Source organism: Helicoverpa armigera, chromosome 28, assembly GCF_030705265.1.
Source record: "Helicoverpa armigera isolate CAAS_96S chromosome 28, ASM3070526v1, whole genome shotgun sequence".
In the NCBI taxonomy this organism is placed as follows: domain Eukaryota; kingdom Metazoa; phylum Arthropoda; class Insecta; order Lepidoptera; family Noctuidae; genus Helicoverpa; species Helicoverpa armigera.
In genome coordinates this window covers 4,336,938-4,362,645 of record NC_087147.1, presented here as the reverse complement: position 1 = coordinate 4,362,645, position 25,708 = coordinate 4,336,938, and the positions used below count along the sequence as shown (strand labels likewise).

At 36.6% G+C, this 25,708-nt stretch overlaps 1 protein-coding gene and 1 long non-coding RNA gene across 3 annotated transcripts in view; both read left to right on the top strand.

The window, feature by feature from the left end:
* The window catches only part of LOC110381483 (neutral alpha-glucosidase AB), a 66,227-nt gene that overhangs the window by 26,990 nt on the left and 13,529 nt on the right, over positions 1-25,708 (top strand). The window lies entirely within an intron of this gene.
* LOC135119036 (uncharacterized) lies at positions 14,259-20,577 on the top strand. Its single transcript, XR_010277934.1, has 2 exons — positions 14,259-19,815; positions 20,424-20,577. It is a non-coding gene; the product is annotated as an uncharacterized LOC135119036 (long non-coding RNA).

Here is a 25,708-nt window from a genome sequence, read left to right as displayed (position 1 = left end):
TCAGTCCTGGGGTCCGGAGAAAACCGGTTCTAATATTCCACATGAACAGTCGCTTTACAAAGCCTGTCTTATTTACCCAGTAGTGGGAGTGATTGAAATAGGTTCCTTACTTCACTTTTAACATGAAATTAAAATATTTTTGAAATCAGTCCAAGGGTCCCGAGAAAAACCGATTCAAATGTTCTCCTCAGATAGTCACTTAACAAAGTCTTTGGCATTTGCCCAGTAGTGGGAGTGGTCAAATAGGTTCTTTACTTCACTCTTAACATGAAATCAAAATATTTTTGAAATCAGTCCTGGGGTCCGGAGAAAACCGGTTCTAATATTCCACATGAACAGTCGCTTTACAAAGCCTGTCTTATTTACCCAGTAGTGGGAGTGATTGAAATAGGTTCTTTAATTCACTTTTAACATGAAATTAAAATATTTTTGAAATCGGTCAAAGGAGACCGAGAAAAAACTGATTCAAATGTTCTCCTCAGATAGTCACTTAACAAAGTCTTTGGCATTTGCCCAGTACTGGGAGTGGTCAAAGTAGGTTCTTTACTTCACTCTTAACATGAAATCAAAATATTTTTGAAATCAGTCCTTGGGGTCCGGAGAAAACCCGGTTCTAATATTCCACATGAACAGTCGCTTTACAAAGCCTGTCTTATTTACCCAGTAGTGGGAGTGATTGAAATAGGTTCCTTACTTCACTTTTAACATGAAATTAAAATATTTTTGAAATCGGTCAAAGGAGACCCGAGAAAAACTGATTCAAATGTTCTCCTCAGATAGTCACTTAACAAAGTCTTTGGCATTTGCCCAGTACTGGGAGTGGTCAAAGTAGGTTCTTTACTTCACTCTTAACATGAAATCAAAATATTTTTGAAATCAGTCCTTGGGGTCCGGAGAAAACCCGGTTCTAATATTCCACATGAACAGTCGCTTTACAAAGCCTGTCTTATTTACCCAGTAGTGGGAGTGATTGAAATAGGTTCCTTACTTCACTTTTAACATGAAATTAAAATATTTTTGAAATCGGTCAAAGGAGACCCGAGAAAAAAACTGATTCAAATGTTCTCCTCAGATAGTCACTTAACAAAGTCTTTGGCATTTGCCCAGTACTGGGAGTGGTCAAAGTAGGTTCTTTACTTCACTCTTAACATGAAATCAAAATATTTTTGAAATCAGTCCTTGGGGTCCGGAGAAAACCCGGTTCTAATATTCCACATGAACAGTCGCTTTACAAAGCCTGTCTTATTTACCCAGTAGTGGGAGTGATTGAAATAGGTTCCTTAATTCACTTTTAACATGAAATTAAAATATTTTTGAAATCAGTCAAAGGAGACCCGAGAAAAACTGATTCAAATGTTCTCCTCAGATAGTCACTTAACAAAGCCTTTGGCATTTGCCCAGTAGTGGCAGTGGTCAAAGTAGGTTCTTTACTTCACTCTTAACATGAAATCAAAATATTTTTGAAATCAGTCCTTGGGGTCCGGAGAAAACCCGGTTCTAATATTCCACATGAACAGTCGCTTTACAAAGCCTGTCTTATTTACCCAGTAGTGGGAGTGATTGAAATAGGTTCCTTACTTCACTTTTAACATGAAATTAAAATATTTTTGAAATCGGTCAAAGGAGACCCGAGAAAAACTGATTCAAATGTTCTCCTCAGATAGTCACTTAACAAAGTCTTTGGCATTTGCCCAGTACTGGGAGTGGTCAAAGTAGGTTCTTTACTTCACTCTTAACATGAAATCAAAATATTTTTGAAATCAGTCCTTGGGGTCCGGAGAAAACCCGGTTCTAATATTCCACATGAACAGTCGCTTTACAAAGCCTGTCTTATTTACCCAGTAGTGGGAGTGATTGAAATAGGTTCCTTAATTCACTTTTAACATGAAATTAAAATATTTTTGAAATCAGTCAAAGGAGACCCGAGAAAAAAACTGATTCAAATGTTCTCCTCAGATAGTCACTTAACAAAGCCTTTGGCATTTGCCCAGTAGTGGCAGTGGTCAAAGTAGGTTCTTTACTTCACTCTTAACATGAAATCAAAATATTTTTGAAATCAGTCCTTGGGGTCCGGAGAAAACCCGGTTCTAATATTCCACATGAACAGTCGCTTTACAAAGCCTGTCTTATTTACCCAGTAGTGGGAGTGATTGAAATAGGTTCCTTACTTCACTTTTAACATGAAATTAAAATATTTTTGAAATCGGTCAAAGGAGACCCGAGAAAAAAACTGATTCAAATGTTCTCCTCAGATAGTCACTTAACAAAGTCTTTGGCATTTGCCCAGTACTGGGAGTGGTCAAAGTAGGTTCTTTACTTCACTCTTAACATGAAATCAAAATATTTTTGAAATCAGTCCTTGGGGTCCGGAGAAAACCCGGTTCTAATATTCCACATGAACAGTCGCTTTACAAAGCCTGTCTTATTTACCCAGTAGTGGGAGTGATTGAAATAGGTTCCTTACTTCACTTTTAACATGAAATTAAAATATTTTTGAAATCGGTCAAAGGAGACCCGAGAAAAACTGATTCAAATGTTCTCCTCAGATAGTCACTTAACAAAGTCTTTGGCATTTGCCCAGTACTGGGAGTGGTCAAAGTAGGTTCTTTACTTCACTCTTAACATGAAATCAAAATATTTTTGAAATCAGTCCTTGGGGTCCGGAGAAAACCCGGTTCTAATATTCCACATGAACAGTCGCTTTACAAAGCCTGTCTTATTTACCCAGTAGTGGGAGTGATTGAAATAGGTTCCTTACTTCACTTTTAACATGAAATTAAAATATTTTTGAAATCGGTCAAAGGAGACCCGAGAAAAACTGATTCAAATGTTCTCCTCAGATAGTCACTTAACAAAGTCTTTGGCATTTGCCCAGTACTGGGAGTGGTCAAAGTAGGTTCTTTACTTCACTCTTAACATGAAATCAAAATATTTTTGAAATCAGTCCTTGGGGTCCGGAGAAAACCCGGTTCTAATATTCCACATGAACAGTCGCTTTACAAAGCCTGTCTTATTTACCCAGTAGTGGGAGTGATTGAAATAGGTTCCTTACTTCACTTTTAACATGAAATTAAAATATTTTTGAAATCGGTCAAAGGAGACCCGAGAAAAAAACTGATTCAAATGTTCTCCTCAGATAGTCACTTAACAAAGTCTTTGGCATTTGCCCAGTACTGGGAGTGGTCAAAGTAGGTTCTTTACTTCACTCTTAACATGAAATCAAAATATTTTTGAAATCAGTCCTTGGGGTCCGGAGAAAACCCGGTTCTAATATTCCACATGAACAGTCGCTTTACAAAGCCTGTCTTATTTACCCAGTAGTGGGAGTGATTGAAATAGGTTCCTTACTTCACTTTTAACATGAAATTAAAATATTTTTGAAATCGGTCAAAGGAGACCCGAGAAAAAAACTGATTCAAATGTTCTCCTCAGATAGTCACTTAACAAAGTCTTTGGCATTTGCCCAGTACTGGGAGTGGTCAAAGTAGGTTCTTTACTTCACTCTTAACATGAAATCAAAATATTTTTGAAATCAGTCCTTGGGGTCCGGAGAAACCCGGTTCTAATATTCCACATGAACAGTCGCTTTACAAAGCCTGTCTTATTTACCCAGTAGTGGGAGTGATTGAAATAGGTTCCTTACTTCACTTTTAACATGAAATTAAAATATTTTTGAAATCGGTCAAAGGAGACCCGAGAAAAAAACTGATTCAAATGTTCTCCTCAGATAGTCACTTAACAAAGTCTTTGGCATTTGCCCAGTACTGGGAGTGGTCAAAGTAGGTTCTTTACTTCACTCTTAACATGAAATCAAAATATTTTTGAAATCAGTCCTTGGGGTCCGGAGAAAACCCGGTTCTAATATTCCACATGAACAGTCGCTTTACAAAGCCTGTCTTATTTACCCAGTAGTGGGAGTGATTGAAATAGGTTCCTTAATTCACTTTTAACATGAAATTAAAATATTTTTGAAATCAGTCAAAGGAGACCCGAGAAAAACTGATTCAAATGTTCTCCTCAGATAGTCACTTAACAAAGCCTTTGGCATTTGCCCAGTAGTGGCAGTGGTCAAAGTAGGTTCTTTACTTCACTCTTAACATGAAATCAAAATATTTTTGAAATCAGTCCTTGGGGTCCGGAGAAAACCCGGTTCTAATATTCCACATGAACAGTCGCTTTACAAAGCCTGTCTTATTTACCCAGTAGTGGGAGTGATTGAAATAGGTTCCTTACTTCACTTTTAACATGAAATTAAAATATTTTTGAAATCGGTCAAAGGAGACCCGAGAAAAAAACTGATTCAAATGTTCTCCTCAGATAGTCACTTAACAAAGTCTTTGGCATTTGCCCAGTACTGGGAGTGGTCAAAGTAGGTTCTTTACTTCACTCTTAACATGAAATCAAAATATTTTTGAAATCAGTCCTTGGGGTCCGGAGAAAACCCGGTTCTAATATTCCACATGAACAGTCGCTTTACAAAGCCTGTCTTATTTACCCAGTAGTGGGAGTGATTGAAATAGGTTCCTTAATTCACTTTTAACATTTGCCCAGTAGTGGGAGTGGTCAAAATAGGTTCTTTACTTCACTCTTAACATGAAATCCAAATATTTTTGAAATCGGCCCCTGGGGTCCGGAGAAAACCGGTTCTAATATTCCACATGAACAGTCGCTTTACAAAGCCTGTCTTATTTACCCAGTAGTGGGAGTGATTGAAATAGGTTCCTTAAAAAAACTGATTCAAATGTTCTCCTCAGATAGTCACTTAACAAAGTCTTTGGCATTTGCCCAGTACTGGGAGTGGTCAAAGTAGGTTCTTTACTTCACTCTTAACATGAAATCAAAATATTTTTGAAATCAGTCCTTGGGGTCCGGAGAAAACCCGGTTCTAATATTCCACATGAACAGTCGCTTTACAAAGCCTGTCTTATTTACCCAGTAGTGGGAGTGATTGAAATAGGTTCCTTAATTCACTTTTAACATGAAATTAAAATATTTTTGAAATCAGTCAAAGGAGACCCGAGAAAAAAACTGATTCAAATGTTCTCCTCAGATAGTCACTTAACAAAGCCTTTGGCATTTGCCCAGTAGTGGGAGTGGTCAAAGTAGGTTCTTTACTTCACTCTTAACATGAAATCAAAATATTTTTGAAATCAGTCCTTGGGGTCCGGAGAAAACCCGGTTCTAATATTCCACATGAACAGTCGCTTTACAAAGCCTGTCTTATTTACCCAGTAGTGGGAGTGATTGAAATAGGTTCCTTACTTCACTTTTAACATGAAATTAAAATATTTTTGAAATCAGTCAAAGGGACCCGAGAAAACCGATTCAAATGTTCTCCTCAGATAGTCACTTAACAAAGTCTTTGGCATTTGCCCAGTAGTGGGAGTGGTCAAAGTAGGTTCTTTACTTCACTCTTAACATGAAATCAAAATATTTTGAAATCAGTCCTGGGGTCCGGAGAAAACCGGTTCTAATATTCCACATGAACAGTCGCTTTACAAAGCCTGTCTTATTTACCCAGTAGTGGGAGTGATTGAAATAGGTTCTTTAATTCACTTTTAACATGAAATTAAAATATTTTTGAAATCGGTCAAAGGAGACCCGAGAAAAAAACTGATTCAAATGTTCTCCTCAGATAGTCACTTAACAAAGTCTTTGGCATTTGCCCAGTACTGGGAGTGGTCAAAGTAGGTTCTTTACTTCACTCTTAACATGAAATCAAAATATTTTTGAAATCAGTCCTTGGGGTCCGGAGAAAACCCGGTTCTAATATTCCACATGAACAGTCGCTTTACAAAGCCTGTCTTATTTACCCAGTAGTGGGAGTGATTGAAATAGGTTCCTTACTTCACTTTTAACATGAAATTAAAATATTTTTGAAATCGGTCAAAGGAGACCCGAGAAAAAAACTGATTCAAATGTTCTCCTCAGATAGTCACTTAACAAAGTCTTTGGCATTTGCCCAGTACTGGGAGTGGTCAAAGTAGGTTCTTTACTTCACTCTTAACATGAAATCAAAATATTTTTGAAATCAGTCCTTGGGGTCCGGAGAAAACCCGGTTCTAATATTCCACATGAACAGTCGCTTTACAAAGCCTGTCTTATTTACCCAGTAGTGGGAGTGATTGAAATAGGTTCCTTACTTCACTTTTAACATGAAATTAAAATATTTTTGAAATCGGTCAAAGGAGACCCGAGAAAAAAACTGATTCAAATGTTCTCCTCAGATAGTCACTTAACAAAGTCTTTGGCATTTGCCCAGTACTGGGAGTGGTCAAAGTAGGTTCTTTACTTCACTCTTAACATGAAATCAAAATATTTTTGAAATCAGTCCTTGGGGTCCGGAAAACCCGGTTCTAATATTCCACATGAACAGTCGCTTTACAAAGCCTGTCTTATTTACCCAGTAGTGGGAGTGATTGAAATAGGTTCCTTACTTCACTTTTAACATGAAATTAAAATATTTTTGAAATCGGTCAAAGGAGACCCGAGAAAAAAACTGATTCAAATGTTCTCCTCAGATAGTCACTTAACAAAGTCTTTGGCATTTGCCCAGTACTGGGAGTGGTCAAAGTAGGTTCTTTACTTCACTCTTAACATGAAATCAAAATATTTTTGAAATCAGTCCTTGGGGTCCGGAGAAAACCCGGTTCTAATATTCCACATGAACAGTCGCTTTACAAAGCCTGTCTTATTTACCCAGTAGTGGGAGTGATTGAAATAGGTTCCTTAATTCACTTTTAACATGAAATTAAAATATTTTTGAAATCAGTCAAAGGAGACCCGAGAAAAACTGATTCAAATGTTCTCCTCAGATAGTCACTTAACAAAGCCTTTGGCATTTGCCCAGTAGTGGCAGTGGTCAAAGTAGGTTCTTTACTTCACTCTTAACATGAAATCAAAATATTTTTGAAATCAGTCCTTGGGGTCCGGAGAAAACCCGGTTCTAATATTCCACATGAACAGTCGCTTTACAAAGCCTGTCTTATTTACCCAGTAGTGGGAGTGATTGAAATAGGTTCCTTACTTCACTTTTAACATGAAATTAAAATATTTTTGAAATCGGTCAAAGGAGACCCGAGAAAAAAACTGATTCAAATGTTCTCCTCAGATAGTCACTTAACAAAGTCTTTGGCATTTGCCCAGTACTGGGAGTGGTCAAAGTAGGTTCTTTACTTCACTCTTAACATGAAATCAAAATATTTTTGAAATCAGTCCTTGGGGTCCGGAGAAAACCCGGTTCTAATATTCCACATGAACAGTCGCTTTACAAAGCCTGTCTTATTTACCCAGTAGTGGGAGTGATTGAAATAGGTTCCTTAATTCACTTTTAACATTTGCCCAGTAGTGGGAGTGGTCAAAATAGGTTCTTTACTTCACTCTTAACATGAAATCCAAATATTTTTGAAATCGTCCCTGGGGTCCGGAGAAAACCGGTTCTAATATTCCACATGAACAGTCGCTTTACAAAGCCTGTCTTATTTACCCAGTAGTGGGAGTGATTGAAATAGGTTCCTTAAAAAAACTGATTCAAATGTTCTCCTCAGATAGTCACTTAACAAAGTCTTTGGCATTTGCCCAGTACTGGGAGTGGTCAAAGTAGGTTCTTTACTTCACTCTTAACATGAAATCAAAATATTTTTGAAATCAGTCCTTGGGGTCCGAGAAAACCCGGTTCTAATATTCCACATGAACAGTCGCTTTACAAAGCCTGTCTTATTTACCCAGTAGTGGGAGTGATTGAAATAGGTTCCTTAATTCACTTTTAACATGAAATTAAAATATTTTTGAAATCAGTCAAAGGAGACCGAGAAAAAACTGATTCAAATGTTCTCCTCAGATAGTCACTTAACAAAGCCTTTGGCATTTGCCCAGTAGTGGGAGTGGTCAAAGTAGGTTCTTTACTTCACTCTTAACATGAAATCAAAATATTTTTGAAATCAGTCCTTGGGGTCCGGAGAAACCCGGTTCTAATATTCCACATGAACAGTCGCTTTACAAAGCCTGTCTTATTTACCCAGTAGTGGGAGTGATTGAAATAGGTTCCTTAATTCACTTTTAACATGAAATTAAAATATTTTTGAAATCAGTCAAAGGAGACCCGAGAAAAAAACTGATTCAAATGTTCTCCTCAGATAGTCACTTAACAAAGCCTTTGGCATTTGCCCAGTAGTGGGAGTGGTCAAAGTAGGTTCTTTACTTCACTCTTAACATGAAATCAAAATATTTTGAAATCAGTCCTTGGGGTCCGGAGAAAACCCGGTTCTAATATTCCACATGAACAGTCGCTTTACAAAGCCTGTCTTATTTACCCAGTAGTGGGAGTGATTGAAATAGGTTCCTTACTTCACTTTTAACATGAAATTAAAATATTTTTGAAATCGGTCAAAGGAGACCGAGAAAAAACTGATTCAAATGTTCTCCTCAGATAGTCACTTAACAAAGTCTTTGGCATTTGCCCAGTACTGGGAGTGGTCAAAGTAGGTTCTTTACTTCACTCTTAACATGAAATCAAAATATTTTTGAAATCAGTCAAAGGAGACCGAGAAAAAACTGATTCAAATGTTCTCCTCAGATAGTCACTTAACAAAGCCTTTGGCATTTGCCCAGTAGTGGCAGTGGTCAAAGTAGGTTCTTTACTTCACTCTTAACATGAAATCAAAATATTTTTGAAATCAGTCCTTGGGGTCCGGAGAAACCCGGTTCTAATATTCCACATGAACAGTCGCTTTACAAAGCCTGTCTTATTTACCCAGTAGTGGGAGTGATTGAAATAGGTTCCTTACTTCACTTTTAACATGAAATTAAAATATTTTTGAAATCGGTCAAAGGAGACCCGAGAAAAAAACTGATTCAAATGTTCTCCTCAGATAGTCACTTAACAAAGTCTTTGGCATTTGCCCAGTACTGGGAGTGGTCAAAGTAGGTTCTTTACTTCACTCTTAACATGAAATCAAAATATTTTTGAAATCAGTCCTTGGGGTCCGGAGAAAACCCGGTTCTAATATTCCACATGAACAGTCGCTTTACAAAGCCTGTCTTATTTACCCAGTAGTGGGAGTGATTGAAATAGGTTCCTTACTTCACTTTTAACATGAAATTAAAATATTTTTGAAATCGGTCAAAGGAGACCCGAGAAAAAAACTGATTCAAATGTTCTCCTCAGATAGTCACTTAACAAAGTCTTTGGCATTTGCCCAGTACTGGGAGTGGTCAAAGTAGGTTCTTTACTTCACTCTTAACATGAAATCAAAATATTTTTGAAATCAGTCCTTGGGGTCGGAGAAAACCCGGTTCTAATATTCCACATGAACAGTCGCTTTACAAAGCCTGTCTTATTTACCCAGTAGTGGGAGTGATTGAAATAGGTTCCTTACTTCACTTTTAACATGAAATTAAAATATTTTTGAAATCGGTCAAAGGAGACCCGAGAAAAAAACTGATTCAAATGTTCTCCTCAGATAGTCACTTAACAAAGTCTTTGGCATTTGCCCAGTACTGGGAGTGGTCAAAGTAGGTTCTTTACTTCACTCTTAACATGAAATCAAAATATTTTTGAAATCAGTCCTTGGGGTCCGGAGAAACCCGGTTCTAATATTCCACATGAACAGTCGCTTTACAAAGCCTGTCTTATTTACCCAGTAGTGGGAGTGATTGAAATAGGTTCCTTACTTCACTTTTAACATGAAATTAAAATATTTTTGAAATCAGTCAAAGGGTCCCGAGAAAAACCGATTCAAATGTTCTCCTTAGATAGTCACTTAACAAAGTCTTTGGCATTTGCCCAGTAGTGGGAGTGGTCAAAATAGGTTCTTTACTTCACTCTTAACATGAAATCCAAATATTTTTGAAATCAGTCCCTGGGGTCCGGAGAAAACCGGTTCTAATATTCCACATGAACAGTCGCTTTACAAAGCCTGTCTTATTTACCCAGTAGTGGGAGTGATTGAAATAGGTTCCTTAATTCACTTTTAACATGAAATTAAAATATTTTTGAAATCGGTCAAAGGAGACCCGAGAAAAAAACTGATTCAAATGTTCTCCTCAGATAGTCACTTAACAAAGTCTTTGGCATTTGCCCAGTACTGGGAGTGGTCAAAGTAGGTTCTTTACTTCACTCTTAACATGAAATCAAAATATTTTTGAAATCAGTCCTTGGGGTCCGGAGAAACCCGGTTCTAATATTCCACATGAACAGTCGCTTTACAAAGCCTGTCTTATTTACCCAGTAGTGGGAGTGATTGAAATAGGTTCCTTAATTCACTTTTAACATGAAATTAAAATATTTTTGAAATCGGTCAAAGGAGACCCGAGAAAAACTGATTCAAATGTTCTCCTCAGATAGTCACTTAACAAAGTCTTTGGCATTTGCCCAGTACTGGGAGTGGTCAAAGTAGGTTCTTTACTTCACTCTTAACATGAAATCAAAATATTTTTGAAATCAGTCCTTGGGGTCCGGAGAAACCCGGTTCTAATATTCCACATGAACAGTCACTTTACAAAGCCTGTCTTATTTACCCAGTAGTGGGAGTGATTGAAATAGGTTCCTTAATTCACTTTTAACATGAAATTAAAATATTTTTGAAATCGGTCAAAGGAGACCGAGAAAAACTGATTCAAATGTTCTCCTCAGATAGTCACTTAACAAAGTCTTTGGCATTTGCCCAGTACTGGGAGTGGTCAAAGTAGGTTCTTTACTTCACTCTTAACATGAAATCAAAATATTTTTGAAATCAGTCCTTGGGGTCCGGAGAAAACCCGGTTCTAATATTCCACATGAACAGTCGCTTTACAAAGCCTGTCTTATTTACCCAGTAGTGGGAGTGATTGAAATAGGTTCCTTAATTCACTTTTAACATGAAATTAAAATATTTTTGAAATCAGTCAAAGGAGACCCGAGAAAAAAACTGATTCAAATGTTCTCCTCAGATAGTCACTTAACAAAGCCTTTGGCATTTGCCCAGTAGTGGCAGTGGTCAAAGTAGGTTCTTTACTTCACTCTTAACATGAAATCAAAATATTTTTGAAATCAGTCCTTGGGGTCCGGAGAAAACCCGGTTCTAATATTCCACATGAACAGTCGCTTTACAAAGCCTGTCTTATTTACCCAGTAGTGGGAGTGATTGAAATAGGTTCCTTAATTCACTTTTAACATGAAATTAAAATATTTTTGAAATCAGTCAAAGGAGACCCGAAAAAACTGATTCAAATGTTCTCCTCAGATAGTCACTTAACAAAGCCTTTGGCATTTGCCCAGTAGTGGCAGTGGTCAAAGTAGGTTCTTTACTTCACTCTTAACATGAAATCAAAATATTTTTGAAATCAGTCCTTGGGGTCCGGAGAAAACCCGGTTCTAATATTCCACATGAACAGTCGCTTTACAAAGCCTGTCTTATTTACCCAGTAGTGGGAGTGATTGAAATAGGTTCCTTACTTCACTTTTAACATGAAATTAAAATATTTTTGAAATCGGTCAAAGGAGACCGAGAAAAACTGATTCAAATGTTCTCCTCAGATAGTCACTTAACAAAGTCTTTGGCATTTGCCCAGTACTGGGAGTGGTCAAAGTAGGTTCTTTACTTCACTCTTAACATGAAATCAAAATATTTTTGAAATCAGTCCTTGGGGTCCGGAGAAAACCCGGTTCTAATATTCCACATGAACAGTCGCTTTACAAAGCCTGTCTTATTTACCCAGTAGTGGGAGTGATTGAAATAGGTTCCTTAATTCACTTTTAACATTTGCCCAGTAGTGGGAGTGGTCAAAATAGGTTCTTTACTTCACTCTTAACATGAAATCCAAATATTTTTGAAATCGGCCCTGGGGTCCGGAGAAAACCGGTTCTAATATTCCACATGAACAGTCGCTTTACAAAGCCTGTCTTATTTACCCAGTAGTGGGAGTGATTGAAATAGGTTCCTTAAAAAAACTGATTCAAATGTTCTCCTCAGATAGTCACTTAACAAAGTCTTTGGCATTTGCCCAGTACTGGGAGTGGTCAAAGTAGGTTCTTTACTTCACTCTTAACATGAAATCAAAATATTTTTGAAATCAGTCCTTGGGGTCCGGAGAAACCCGGTTCTAATATTCCACATGAACAGTCGCTTTACAAAGCCTGTCTTATTTACCCAGTAGTGGGAGTGATTGAAATAGGTTCCTTAATTCACTTTTAACATGAAATTAAAATATTTTTGAAATCAGTCAAAGGAGACCCGAGAAAAAAACTGATTCAAATGTTCTCCTCAGATAGTCACTTAACAAAGCCTTTGGCATTTGCCCAGTAGTGGGAGTGGTCAAAGTAGGTTCTTTACTTCACTCTTAACATGAAATCAAAATATTTTTGAAATCAGTCCTTGGGGTCCGGAGAAAACCCGGTTCTAATATTCCACATGAACAGTCGCTTTACAAAGCCTGTCTTATTTACCCAGTAGTGGGAGTGATTGAAATAGGTTCCTTAATTCACTTTTAACATGAAATTAAAATATTTTTGAAATCAGTCAAAGGAGACCGAAAAAACTGATTCAAATGTTCTCCTCAGATAGTCACTTAACAAAGCCTTTGGCATTTGCCCAGTAGTGGGAGTGGTCAAAGTAGGTTCTTTACTTCACTCTTAACATGAAATCAAAATATTTTTGAAATCAGTCCTTGGGGTCCGGAGAAAACCCGGTTCTAATATTCCACATGAACAGTCGCTTTACAAAGCCTGTCTTATTTACCCAGTAGTGGGAGTGATTGAAATAGGTTCCTTACTTCACTTTTAACATGAAATTAAAATATTTTTGAAATCGGTCAAAGGAGACCGAAAAAACTGATTCAAATGTTCTCCTCAGATAGTCACTTAACAAAGTCTTTGGCATTTGCCCAGTGGGAGTGGTCAAAGTAGGTTCTTTACTTCACTCTTAACATGAAATCAAAATATTTTTGAAATCAGTGGATTCAAATGTTCTCCTCAGATAGTCACTTAACAAAGCCTTTGGCTGCCCAGTAGTGGCAGTGGTCAAAGTAGGTTCTTTACTTCACTCTTAACATGAAATCAAAATATTTTTGAAATCAGTCCTTGGGGTCCGGAGAAAACCCGGTTCTAATATTCCACATGAACAGTCGCTTTACAAAGCCTGTCTTATTTACCCAGTAGTGGGAGTGATTGAAATAGGTTCCTTACTTCACTTTTAACATGAAATTAAAATATTTTTGAAATCGGTCAAAGGAGACCCGAGAAAAAAACTGATTCAAATGTTCTCCTCAGATAGTCACTTAACAAAGTCTTTGGCATTTGCCCAGTACTGGGAGTGGTCAAAGTAGGTTCTTTACTTCACTCTTAACATGAAATCAAAATATTTTTGAAATCAGTCCTTGGGGTCCGGAGAAAACCCGGTTCTAATATTCCACATGAACAGTCGCTTTACAAAGCCTGTCTTATTTACCCAGTAGTGGGAGTGATTGAAATAGGTTCCTTACTTCACTTTTAACATGAAATTAAAATATTTTTGAAATCAGTCCCAGGGGTCCCGAGAAAAACCGATTCAAATGTTGTCCTTAGATAGTCACTTAACAAAGTCTTTGGCATTTGCCCAGTAGTGGGAGTGGTCAAAATAGGTTCTTTACTTCACTCTTAACATGAAATCCAAATATTTTTGAAATCGGCCCCTGGGGTCCGGAGAAAAACCGGTTCTAATATTCCACATGAACAGTCGCTTTACAAAGCCTGTCTTATTTACCCAGTAGTGGGAGTGATTGAAATAGGTTCCTTAATTCACTTTTAACATGAAATTAAAATATTTTTGAAATCGGTCAAAGGAGACCCGAGAAAAAAACTGATTCAAATGTTCTCCTCAGATAGTCACTTAACAAAGTCTTTGGCATTTGCCCAGTACTGGGAGTGGTCAAAGTAGGTTCTTTACTTCACTCTTAACATGAAATCAAAATATTTTTGAAATCAGTCCTTGGGGTCCGGAGAAAACCCGGTTCTAATATTCCACATGAACAGTCGCTTTACAAAGCCTGTCTTATTTACCCAGTAGTGGGAGTGATTGAAATAGGTTCCTTAATTCACTTTTAACATGAAATTAAAATATTTTTGAAATCGGTCAAAGGAGACCCGAGAAAAAAACTGATTCAAATGTTCTCCTCAGATAGTCACTTAACAAAGTCTTTGGCATTTGCCCAGTACTGGGAGTGGTCAAAGTAGGTTCTTTACTTCACTCTTAACATGAAATCAAAATATTTTTGAAATCAGTCCTTGGGGTCCGGAGAAACCCGGTTCTAATATTCCACATGAACAGTCGCTTTACAAAGCCTGTCTTATTTACCCAGTAGTGGGAGTGATTGAAATAGGTTCCTTAATTCACTTTTAACATGAAATTAAAATATTTTTGAAATCGGTCAAAGGAGACCCGAGAAAAAAACCGATTCAAATGTTCTCCTCAGATAGTCACTTAACAAAGTCTTTGGCATTTGCCCAGTACTGGGAGTGGTCAAAGTAGGTTCTTTACTTCACTCTTAACATGAAATCAAAATATTTTTGAAATCAGTCCTTGGGGTCCGGAGAAAACCCGGTTCTAATATTCCACATGAACAGTCGCTTTACAAAGCCTGACTTATTTGCCCAGGAGTGGGAGTGATTGAAATAGGTTCCTTACTTCACTTTTAACATGAAATTAAAATATTTTTGAAATCGGTCCCAGGGGTCCCGAGAAAAACCGTTTCAAATGTTCTCCTTAGATAGTCACTTAACAAAGTCTTTGGCATTTGCCCAGTACTGGGAGTGGTCAAAATAGGTTCTTTACTTCACTCTTAACATGAAATCCAAATATTTTTGAAATCGGTCCCTGGGGTCCGGAGAAAAACCGGTTCTAATATTCCACATGAACAGTCGCTTTACAAAGCCTGTCTTATTTACCCAGTAGTGGGAGTGGTTGGAATAGGTTCTTTACTTCACTTTAACATGAAATTAAAATATTTTTGAAATCTGTCCCAGGGGTCCCGAGAAAAACTGATTCAAATGTTCTCCTTAGATAGTCACTTAACAAAGTCTTTGGCATTTGCCCAGTAGTGGGAGTGGTCAAAGTAGGTTCTTTTGCTTCACTCTTAACATGAAATTAAAATATTTTTGAAATCGGTCCCTGGGGTCCGGGTGAAAAACCGGTTCAAATATTCTCCATGAAGAGTCACTTTACAAGGCCTGAGCCATTTGCCTAGTAGTGGGAGTGATTGAAATAGGTTCTTTACTTCACACATGAAATTAAAATATTTTTGAAATCGGTCCCAGGGGTCCCGAGGAAAACCGGTTTAAATGTTCCACATGAACAGTCTGTTTACAAAGCCTATGCCATTTGCCCAGTAGTGGGAGTGGTTGGAATAGGTTCTTTAATTCACTCTTAACAAGAAATCAAAATATTTTTGAAATCGGTCCTAGGGGTCCTGAGAAATTAATCTGATAAGACTTTTCTGCCAAATAAGTCTTACTCATATGTACGTATATAGTCAATCTCAATGCTCAGGATCTCGCTGTCAGGATTCAGTACTGGAAAATGTTGGAATGGGTTATTTTTTTTACTGTGATTTTCAAATAAATTCTAAAAGCGTTGGATTCTAATAAGAACTGGGAATGATTTTATGAAAAAAAGGCAATTACCGCAATATTTTTGAATTTACGTTTTAAATCTACAAGGCGCCTGCGCTATGAGCTATCTTCTAGAAAAATCTTATCAAGACGAATAAAATAAGCTCGAACACGAGGTAGTTAGGCTCGAACAGGAGATAGAAGTGGCAACACTGGTGGCCGGTTGTCAAAAATATGTGTCCTAGATTTTATTTTAAAATTAAATAGTTTTAGTGATTTAATTATTGTAAATGACCTTAGAATCAGTAAATTAAGTGATTAGATATATGGACAAATGTTTGTGAGTGATTTCGTTGCGAGACAACGATAGAAATCCATCGGAAAGAAACTGGCTGTCATCCCAACGGACGGATTTGAAAGTGTTCGAAACGAACATAAAACCCGGGGAGTATTTGTTTATTCTCTATTTATTAGATACCCAGTCCCCTCATTTAACATTTTTTTTCTATTACTTACATGTTAAATAACCACATCTTTTTCAAGCTGCGTCTAAATATGCCCCATCAATTATAAGTTTAAATGTCTTCTACATAACGAGATCAGCTGATTTGTGTGGTCATTGTAAGATCGTATTTCAAATCTTGAACCCTTCATTAACTTCTTATCAACAATTTATTACAAATTAAATTTTGTGAAGAAATACTTTAAAATACTTCAATTTTCAAATGATACATTAGGAAAAAATATACCCTCAACAACTTTTTATTAATAATTTTGTTGTTGTTTTGTTGCTATACCTAATAGGTACATAATTTAGGTACTTAAAACTTGATCAAACAATACAGAATACTCTTTTCCTTTTAATTAGCTTTAGAATCTTCAACTCTGTATTAATGTTAATTACTTTTCTCCAATCCTTTGCTTATAAACTTTACTTCTAACTTTCTTTTCTTTTTCTTCCTTCACTTAGCTGTCTCTTCTCACATTCCAGGGTGCCTCAGGGTTAGCTATTCATTATGGTTACCCGCAGAGCTGCATTTGAGGAAAAGTTGAGGGCTACGTTGAAAGAATTGGAAACTAGCAAAAACCTGTGTAAACAGCTGCTACAAGAACGGGATGATAGCGAGGTAGAAGTTAAGGTTATTGTAGACAAGAACACTGAACTTAAGAACCAGTTGGCTGAATTACATATAGAACATATGGATTTACTCGACCAAAATCAACACCTAAATCAACTTGTGTCGAACATGCAAGAGTGCAGCGACACACATGAACTGGCATTAAGAAGGATCTCTGAGCTGGAACATGAGCTAAGCAGAGCCCACAACACCATCACTCAGTTGGAGTCTGCAAAGTCCAGTGAACGGTCTGCGAACACCTGCAGCCTGTATGATGAGCTTGTTGGTAGTGCGTCCGGTTCTTGTAATCAGCCAATGATAACAATTGACTTGACCAATGAGACTTTAGTACAGAATAAAATTACAAGTAATACACACAACAAAATTAAAAAATATTTAAAAATGAATAAGGTTGTCAAAAAACTTAAGAAAACTTTAAGAAAGTACACAGTTTTTAAATCGAATAACGTATTAAGAAGAAAGAACATTAATTTAATTAAAGATTTAAATAATTGTGAACATCAATTGGACATTAGTAGGACAAGGTATGATAGTGACATCCAACGTTTACAAGCTGAACTTTGTTTAGTTTTGAGCACGTTACTCCAATGGATGTAATTAATGTTTTTAAAACTCTTAAATTAAAAAATACGGGTGATTTTTGGGACATTTCCATCAAACTATTAGGTAATATAATTGACGTCATTGCTCCTTACCTTGCTATCATATTCAACAAGTGCATTGACACTGGTGTTTTTCCTGACCTCATGAAACACAGTAAAGTCATACCTCTATTTAAATCAGGCAATAAGTCAGACATTAGTAATTTTAGACCTATTTCTATCTTGCCTGCCTTTAGTAAAATTTTCGAAAAGTTAATACTCAAGCAGTTACTACGTTATTTCAATTTAAATAGCCTCCTTCATACAGAACAATATGGCTTTACCAAAGGTCGTTCTACCACAGATGCTGGTGTTGCACTTTTAAAACATATTTATAACGCATGGGAAAATTCTCAAAATGCTATTGGAGTCTTTTGCGACCTTTCCAAAGCTTTTGATTGCGTCCATCATGATACACTTTTACGCAAATTACGGTTTTACGGAGTCCAAAACGGAGCTCTCAGCGTAATAGAATCGTATTTACAACATAGATTGCAATGTGTAGATGTAAATGGTTCTAAATCATCAGGCCTTCCAGTTCAGCTAGGCGTGCCACAAGGCTCTATATTAGGTCCATTCTTATTCTTAGTATACATCAATGATCTGCCTTACCACCTCAATAATATCTGCGACGTTGTATTATTTGCAGATGATACGTCTCTCATTTTCAAAGTTGACAGAAATAGAGAGCAATTTGAAGAGGTAAACAGTGCACTCTCATTAGTTACGCACTGGTTTACCACAAACAATTTAGTACTTAATGCTAAAAAAACAAAATGCATTAAGTTCACTTTGCCTAATGTAAAAAACCTAGGTCCTAATGTTATCCTAAACAACGAGGTTCTTCAAACCGTTGCATCTACCGTGTTTCTGGGTATAACAGTAGATACAAAACTTCAATGGGGTTCACATATTTCTAGCCTCGCGGGAAGGCTTAGTTCTGCCGCCTACGCCGTTAGGAAAGTCAGACAGTTCACGGACGTCGACACAGCTCGATTGGTGTATTTCAGTAATTTTCACAGCGTTATGTCCTACGGTATTTTGTTGTGGGGCAAAGCCGCTGATATAGAGAATATATTTATTCTACAAAAACGTGCTATACGTGCGATATACCAATTAGGTACCAGAACTTCCCTCAGAGAGCTGTTTAAAGAAATTGGTATTCTTACTGTGGCATCACAATTCATCTTTGCCAATATACTGTATATTAGACAGAACTTACATTTATATACCAAAAAAAGTGAAGTCCATAGCATTAATACAAGAAATAAGCATAAACTGTGTGTACCCTTTCACCGGCTTCATAAAGTGCATGGTTCATTTCTGGGTCTAGGTATTCGTTTCTATAATAAACTTCCTCTGTCTTTATTAGAACAGCCGTTTAATAAATTCAAAGAACAAATTAAGGCTATTCTTATTCAAAAGGCATATTACACAATTAACGATTATTTGAATGACAAAAATAGTTGGTCGCCATGTTGAACGCAAGACAGCTATATTATAATCAGTGGTCGGAATAGGTAGAGCTATTTGGGGTGAATGACCGCAAACATTGATATTAACATGGACATGCCTCTGAAATCCCGGGATTTTGAAATTGTCGATTGATTTAAGTGAGTTAATATGGGTAAGTGGGCAGTTATGAGCAGGTAGTAGGTGAGCACCCAAACAGTATATACTTACTTATAAACACACACAGGGATCCTGGAACGTTGTTAGAGGTAGCTTCGTGAAATATGAATTAATTAAGTAAAACTGTTAGAAACGATACTAAATATACTTTACTGCACAAGGAAATATTAAATGCCTACACAATACAGAATAGAAAAAGATAATATCGCTGCCACCGGCTGGAGGTACGCGACGGCTGAGGGGGAGCGCGAGGGGAGTGCTAGCGCCGGGTTTACGCGGGCAGCGGGAGGGGCGCGGGATCGGCGGGCACGAGCGCTCGCCTGCGCCGCTGCGAGCGAGACGGCGCTTCTCATTTTACCACGGCGGTGACGCCGCATTTTGTTATTTCGTATTTATTGTAATTAATGTAATACACAATTGTCAAATCAGTCTACGAGTTTTCCTGACCAGCTCCTGCTACACTAAGTTATCGATACATCAAGAACAAACCAATTTATCTCTCTTTTATTATTATATGTTTATGCTCCATGTTGCCAACCCGTCGTAAGCGCTGTTTTCGTCGCTTATTTTTTGTCTCTTTCTATCTTAAAACGTCTAAAGTATTAGCTGTCTCACTTATACAAATACAGGTACAGCGGGCTTCACTCACTCTTTTGTTTCGGCTTGTAGAGTGCGCACGTGTGATTTATTGTGTTCCTTATTTTATTTGACGTTGGCTTGTTAACTGGTTTCTGGAATCTTACTAACACGAATACTTTGGCTTGGATTTACGAATTTTGATTTGTTTTTTGCGGACTGGATACATTTGAAACTGTTTATTTGATTTACCTACCACATTTGGGTAAGTGTTTTTTATTTTTATAATATCTACAAAGGACATTTAGTGAAAAAGTAAAGTAATTGTCCTCTGCTAAATACATATTTTTCAGGCTTCCGAAGTTCCAAAGGAAGCTTTATAGTTTTGCCTTGTCCGTCTGTTTGTCACAGCCAATTTTGATATACAAAAGTTTGAAGTGGAATTTTTCGTTAGTGACCTGAGTAGCAGGGAACTTGTTTACGTAAATTGTGCTCTTCCGCTACCCTACACCTTGTAGGTGATCCGACACGCACCTGACCGCTTTTTTCTAATATAATCTTGTGTTAAAAGCTAAGTCAATTACAATACAAGGTGGACTAAGTCCTCCCCCGCACACCCTTCAAGTACCGCGTTTTCCCACAATAACCATTTTCATTGGCTATTGACTGCTCTTACCTAAATATTTTCGGACATGAGCTTGACAGTGTTCTATCTGATTGTCTTAATCGGCTAACAAAATGCATTTGAATTATGTATCTCATACTTACTGTGCAATTATGCAACTGTGTGTGGAACAATTTTTCGTGAATTTTTCACACCGTTTTATTTCGACTATTTATTGGAAAGATTTTAACTGTTTACTATTGTTTTAGGGCGATAAACAAGAAAAGCCAAAAATGCCAAATATCAAGGAAGAAACAGTACAAAAGTGGATATCCGAATATCCAGAGCTGTTATACGACCACGCTAGTCGTTCAATATATTGCTCGAAGTGCGAGAGCCATATAACGGCGAAAAAATGTAACATCAATAGACATGTCGAAGGAGCCGTGCACAAGGGAACGTTTAAACGGCCTCCGGAGGAATTTTATTCCGACCTGATCAAGTTTCTGGTTCTGTGCAATATTCCCTGGTCGCAGATGAAAAATCCAGCATTCAAGGAGTTTTTTCAGAAATATATCTGTACTGTTTGTTGTTGTACTTGTACTAGTCGTAAAGTACCCGATGAGTCGCTGTTACGAAAAGTATATTTAGATAAAGTTTTACTAACAAAATCAAAACAATTTATGAAAAAAATCAAACTGAAAAATTGTGGATATCATTAGACGAGACAACAGATTTTTTAGGTAGAAATATTGTACATTTTTTGATAAAACCATTGCATGAGAATATCTCAAATCGGCCATATTTAATTGCCTGCAAGATGTTAGAGGTGGTTAATGGACAAACCATTGCCAACTTTGTAATACAGTGTCTTGAAAATCTATGGCAAAACTCGTTTGAAGAAAAAGTTGATAATATTTTAATACTATGTACTGATAGTGTAGCATATATGATATCTGCAGGGCAAAATTGAAATGCTATTTACCACAATTAAAACATGTAACATGTTTTGCTCACGCACTTCATCGTGTTTCTGAGCAAATTCGAATGGAATATAATGATGTGGATATTTTGATATCAAATGTAAAAAATATTTCTAAAAGCGCCAAGCCGTGTTCGCATTTTAAAAGAAAATACCCTGACTTACCACTACCTCCACAACCAATTATTACAAGGTGGGGTACTTGGTTGGAGGCAGCATCATACTACGCAAAACATTTTGATGCAATAAAAGATGTTTTGTCTCATTTATGCAGCTCTGATGCAATAGCTATCCGAAACGCGAAAACATATTACAAAAAGAAAACATACAAAACGAGTTACAATATATAGATGAATATTTTTCAGTTATACCGTTTGCTTTAAAAGAATTACAAAAGCACCACTTGACGCTAAGTGATTCATTTTAATATTAGATACAGTCAGAACTTGTATAAATGAGTGTGCATCAGAAAATATTAAAAATAAAATTGAAAAAGTTATAGAAAGAAATCCGGATATAGATATATTACGAGAATGGAGTGAAAAATTGTAAGAAATGAAACAGATGACCAAATTTTATTGAAATGCAAATTTGCTCCAATGACCTCAACAGATGTCGAACGTTCATTTTCCATATATAAATGGATTATGGATGTAAAAGAAATACATTAAAATGGATAATATAGAAAAACTGATGGTCATTTATTTCAATTCCGTAGATGGTGATGGGTTTTCAGCGAAGAATTGGTAGACGATGAAACATCATCGTCTACCGGTTTAGAATAATTTAATAAAAGATTAAATTAATAAAAAATAGTTAATTATTTTCATCACGCGCAGTAGCGTGAAGTCTTTCATTTACGAGCATGTCAAGAGCTTCTAGGAATAGAAAGTGTATCGTAAAGTTTTGTTACTAATCGTTAAAGATTAACATAAGGAAACGGCTTCACGTCACTGCGAGTCGTGAAAATACCTACTCTCTATCAATGTTTTCAATACGACGGCGTTATTAATGCTGAAAATGTCATAATTACATTTTACGAATGATATAGTACAAAGTTCTTTATGCATATTTTTGTAATTTATTTGCTACTTACTACTTTAGTTAAGTATATTTATATATCGTTGTAGACAGACCAACCAGTAATGTCAACTGTTTTGAAAATTAAATAATATATCTAACTCGATCATCGCATTTTATTTATATTCCATGTCTCCTATTTACTATAGTAAACTAATAAAAGTGGATTATCCATTTAAATATAATGTTCTAATTAAGCACTGACAAAAGAAAGTACTTAGTTGTTTTTTTAATTTCGATAATTCCGGAATTTTGGAAATATTTGGCATATCTATGTTATGTCCGCATGTAGCAAATAACAAAAATACTTCTACTTATTCCTATAAAAACTACTTGAACAATGTTTTTTTAATTCCAAGAATTCCCGGGATTCCGGGAAATATTTGGCATATCCATGTTATGTCCTCATGTCGCAAGTAGCCAAAATAGCTCTACCTATTCCGACCACTGATTATAATTGTCTTTTTTTTTGTGAATGACATCCTAATTTTACAATCAATTAATATTATTCATTTTTTTTTTTTACAATTTTATATTTTTATTATTGACATTACTTGGTTTTACATTATTGACAGGATACATTTACTGTATTTATTATATTTTATTTTAATCATCTATTTATATATTTTTTTTTCCTTTGGATTATAGTAAATAAGGACCACTACTTAGCGATAATTGATCCTGATATTGAGTTGTGTAGCAGTGAGTACGTCATGCTCCCTTAGACGGCACTGCTTGCGGTAGCGTCGGCGGTCGGGTTGCCTCCCTCCCTCAAAGATGTGCGAGGGGGGCGATGGCTGATCCTCGCGTTATGCTCGTGAACGGGTGCTGCTTGTGGTGCCAGGTCGTCTTACTGACTATACTATAAGTAGTATTATATAATTTTGTAAACTCTTTTCTTATACTTCTTTTTTTTTTCTGGCTGAGCGGTCCAATTTACTAGATTCATTACTTACCTATGTATGTTGTACATGACATAAGGTTGCAATAGAATATCACATGAAGGTGGGCACTCCCTCATAAACTATTATAAATATTGGAGGCTATACAATTTTTTTTTTTTTTTCACATCATATTTATTCAATGCTTGAGTTAGACAAGTTACGCAGGATGAGTGCTAGCTAGCATGTGGTGGATTTTATAAATAATTTTTAAATGTAATTTTATTTTATGACAATATTGCGTATTGCATACTGCAATATACTCACTGTACTTTGTTGAAAGGTTCTTTTAACCTACAGACAGACATGTGTTGCTGGGGAGTTTGTTGCGCCACTTCTTCTTCCCAGCAAAAACACATAGGAAGTGGTGAAGGGTGGGCGTTTTGGGGACTGTCTTATGTAATTTTTTTCTGACGTTCGAAAAGTGCTGTTTTGCAGCCAAGTTTGAATAAATAAGTTTTGATTTTGATTTGATTTTGATTTTGAGTTAGTAGATATCGTTGAGGAGTTCCCACGTCTCTCTGTCGGCTCCATTGTCAGGTCAGATTTTAAAACCTTTACAGTTTTGTGGTGTCTGAGACATATACCCGAATAACAAGGTTTTACTCGATATGTGTCTACAATTTTCGAGAGTCGCTTCCGATTTTTTTAGAAATTCCATCACCAGACCCTGGGCCGGATGACAAAGGAACCATTGAGGAAGTAAGCCCTTTCAAACAATTAAATAATTGTTGAAATCGGTTGGTAAACGACGGAGTTATGCACGTACAAACATAAAAAAAATGCAAATGAATTAAGAACCTCCTCCATTTTTGGAAGTCGGTAAAAAAAAAAGTTGTCGTGTACAATACCTCGTATTTGTCAATGAATATAATTCATTTCAATTAAGGTAATAAAAGTGGAATAGTTAAGAGTTCGTAAGCTTATTTTATGTAATATTGAATAAGAGTCAAACCAGTTTTTCTCAGGACTCCCGGGATAGATTTCGAAATGCTTTGGTCTGGGACCTAATATAAGCCTATGGAACCTAATACACTATGCAGTTACTGTGGGCAACACTTGAGCCCAACTTCCATACAAAGAATAGCATTGTCCTTTAAATCGGTTCAGTGGTTTTAGCGTGGAGGCAGGACAAAGAGATAGAGTTACTTTCGCATTTACCTGCAATATTAAGTTGGTAAGAATAAATAATAAAACCGGTGCATGTTCATAATAACCGCGGGAAACAGCTACTCATAATAAAAACAAAACAATTTTGTTAATACCTTGTTGTATACTTTTGTCAATATCAAACAATACCTTTACAGTTAGTCATCAATGACTTATGTAGGTGACGGGGTCAGATATCTTTAAACACGTTTATTGTTATTCTATCTTTACCTGTTTACGTGAAAGATAAAGTTCAGATGTTGATATCTTTTGTCTTACAAAGATTGTTCCAAGTTTCATCTTGCAAGCTTTGAACCATGCGTTCCAAGTTTATACAATTATACATGGTCCATCAAATTTAGTTTTAAAGATATCAGCTTCCAGTCGTGCCAACTCCACGACTAAAGGTAGCCCATCTCGATAAAAGGATATCTAAAACTGAAAGTTTTTTTCAATTCAGTCCAGTAATTTCTGAGGCTAGCGTATTCAAGTTTATAGTCTCTGTATTATCTATTATGGAGATTTACCCGTAACCCGTGTGGGGTTTCAGTCCCATCGAACTATGAGAGTGAAGGAATAGAGTGCACCTGTGTCGTAATACACCTGCACTATAATATGTTCTGCGCAGCTGACTGATCTCTTTATATGAGAAGAGATTGTTCATTCAGACGGTTGCCTTAAAGAAAAAAACATGATAAATAGGCCTGTAAATGCAAAAAAAATACGTCTCAAAGATTAGCAAGTTTACCGTTATCGTCAAGATTCTTCTCATCCGCACACGCAACGCTTAATGTCATTGATCTCATCACTTATCTCAGTACGTGACTGATAGACTGTGTGATATCTATGCATTTCTAATGCTGATTTGTGCGTCACAACAATGAATTGAGGAAACTGCAGAACCACTTGATGAAACTATGTCTATGTCCCTTCCAGTCCAGGGAAGTTCAGGATAATCTAGAAAGGATAGTCCAGGCTCCAGACTATCTGTGTAGGTACTAAATATTTAAATTGCTTCAATAGAGTACGTAGAGCTTGCCTGCAGTTTATTTCGCAAATATGTAATATGGCCACAGTATAATTCCGCATACATTTCATAGGGTGAGGCGATTGACATCAATCATAGGTATATCACAATCCGGAAGTATCTAGTTGCCTGTGACTGAGTGATATCTGCTCTGATACAGACATATACATTTGTATTTGTCTATAATTTAAAAATCGCTCACTAGAGGCACTAGTGTTATTTTTAACATATGTACTTCCACCAGTGGTTTCATCCGCTTCCTGAGGGAACTACCCTCACCCGGATAAATAAGTAGTGTATATGCTATTCTGAAAAGTTACGTTCCTACCAAGTTTCATCAAACAAAATACTTGAAGTAGTAGCAAACACTATATA